Source organism: Sphaerodactylus townsendi, unplaced genomic scaffold (assembly GCF_021028975.2).
Source record: "Sphaerodactylus townsendi isolate TG3544 unplaced genomic scaffold, MPM_Stown_v2.3 scaffold_60, whole genome shotgun sequence".
Classification (NCBI taxonomy): domain Eukaryota; kingdom Metazoa; phylum Chordata; class Lepidosauria; order Squamata; family Sphaerodactylidae; genus Sphaerodactylus; species Sphaerodactylus townsendi.
The window spans coordinates 46873-49697 of record NW_025950803.1 but is presented as its reverse complement, the minus strand read 5'-3'; positions in this window follow the sequence as shown (position 1 = coordinate 49697).

The following is a 2825-nucleotide window of genomic DNA, read 5'->3' as shown; positions in this document are numbered from 1 at the left end:
CGACTGTGTTCTTACGTACCTCCTGCTGTCAGACAACACACCTGAGCCAGGTAAAACATCTTTTTCCTGGCGCACCAGGACATGAAGCTGCCTGTGTGTAACTGTCACCCTTAGAATGTTCGTGCCCTTAGGATGTTCGCTCAGATGGTCAGATATGAGCAGTGAAAACAGTACATAGGCAATAACTCGAGTGGACGTGAAACACATACACACGTTGCTGTGTGAGACATCAGGTGGGGTTCCCCCCCTCACACGCAGGTACCTTTCACTCTCTGTGCCTCACCCACTGCTACCACACAGCACACCTACTCTTATACACATTCAGTGGAGGGAGAGGGAAGGGAAGGAGGGGGAGGCATGCAAGGGAAGAGAAGTGAGAGAGGGGACAGAGAGTGAGGGGTGGCATGCAAGGGAGGGGAGGGAGCGGGCCCAGCATCTGGATATGACCCACCCACCCTAGAAAAGGGAGACGGAAGGGAGGGAGGGGGAGGGGTGGCATGCAAGGGAAGAGAGGGTGGGAGAGGGAAGGGATGGAGGGGGAGGCATACAAGGGAAGAGAAGTTAGGGAAAGGAGATAGTGAGGGGTGGCCTGCAAGGGAGGGGAGGGAGGGGCCCCAGCATCTGGATATGACCCACCCACTCTAGCAAAGGGAAAAGGGAGGGAGGTAGGGGGAGGGGTGCCATGCAAGGGAAGAGAAGTGAGGGAGAATGCGGTCACACACGTCAATGACATCGCACAGTATCAGCCTGCGCGTTTCCATGAGCACGTACTGCTGGCCTCTGCAATTGATTTGCTGCCACTGTTCCTTACCCATTTCACCACAATAAGCCACAGCAACGCATGGCCGGGCCCCACTAGTATGCTATAAATTACCTCCATGACTTCTTGGTTCACATTTCACATTGAAACTGACCAGGAAGAAAAATAATTTCTGATTTTAACTCTTGGCTTCCCGGTTCTCAACACTCAGGACAAATTTATTTCCTGTGCTAACCAGGATTGGTACTTGGATAGGGGACCACTGAGAAGGACAGTGGCCCTTTCCACACAGACCAATTAAAATGTTTGGGAAACATTTTTTAAATAATCATTTTGGATTTGTATTGGTCCGCATAGTGCGGAAAAGTAAAGCAAGGAGCCAGTCCTGGCTATCCTCTACCTCAATGGAACAGGGGGTGCTTCAGAAGACCTCAAAGGGCATCATCTTTGGGACAGCAGGAAGCAGTCATTTGAAAATACCTGCGTCCATCATAAGAGAATGCTTGACTTCCCACTATTTGATGAACACCACCCCACAACTATGTCCAAGGCAGCTATTTTTTGGTGATGCCCACTTCCCTTTCTAAAAATTCCGAAAGTACACATGAGGTCGGGAATTGTGTTATTTCCTTATTGCTAGTGTAGCCAAAAATAAAGCTCAGAAGCAATTGCACATGACAGGTTTCCCTATAGTTTCCCCTCACCCTGGCCACCAAGGTTTGTTTTTTTAAAAAATGACACTTGAATATTATAATAATATACTATTTACGCAATGGTCATGAAAGGTTCTATGAACTCCCAGCTTTCATTCTTTAAGTAAATCTCTATCCCCTTCTATTGCAAATATATGCCTATTCCCATAGATCTCTGCAGGGGAGGAAGATAGAGATTTACAACTTTTTCCAAAGAAAGATGAGATTTCAGAGAATCTGCTACACCTATTATTACAATGGTATATCAAAATATAAACATTCTAGTGCTTTTTTAACCCTCCATGGTAAAGGAAGGAAATTGCTGCTGCAGGGCCACGGATACCATTCAAATCCCCCCCCCCTCCACACACTTTTAGTAGCCATCCAGGCTTTACTAAAATCGTTCCCAAAACTTTGAAGCAAGGCCAATGTGTGAAAGATTAGAGAAAAGCTGTAGAAACCTTGGAAAGTGCACAAATACACTATGAGGCTGTGTGGAAACAGAAAAAATCCCACTTTCCAACATCACTGGGCCTTTCCCCACTTACCTTAAGCCCCGCGCTACTCGAGGAGAGTAGCGTGGGGTCCCTCGGCACTCCCCACTGAGAGGGGCGGCGACAGCGCAGCCGCCCCGAAGCTGCTGCTGTCGTGCCCCTCAGCGCGCAGAATCCCAAGCGCTCTTCTTAACGGCGCCTTTTGATGGCTCCGCGCAGAGCATGGGGTCGTGGGGACGGCCGGGCGCGTGCCTGGGATGCTGTGGACTGAGAGCAGCGCGCGGCATAGAGGAGAACGACGAGAGTGGGGAAAGGCCCACTGAACCCAGGGCAGATAAATAAACCAGGGCAGAAATGGCCTAGGTCAGGATAGGTTTAGCGTCATTCATATTACATGCAAAAAGTAAGAAGTTTGTAATAAAATCAGAAGGTGGAGTAAAAAGTGATAAATTATAGATTGCAGTCCTGATTGTACCCCTTCTTGCTTGTTTTTGATAGCAAACTGCAAAGAAGAACTGGTTTAGATGAACACTTACAGTAATGTATACAGAGCTAAATCCACAAACCACTCTGGTTTAAATTATTTGCTCTGATCCTAAACACACTGGGCAGAAGCAGGACAAAGTTCAGTCTCATTAATTTTAACTGCAAAGTTAAGAATATGTTAACTCTGTTGCTTTTATTAAGATCAAAAGGATTTTTTAAAAGCACATTAATTAGAATTAAGCAACTCTGAAATTGAGTACAATAATTAGGTCTAAGACCCTGGTCAGGTTAACTTCATTCAAGATATCTTTGCAGAACCTATTTTTGCAGCATTAGGCAAAAGAAACTTAATGCTCCACTAAGATGACCAGCATAATAAGCATTGTTTGGTAC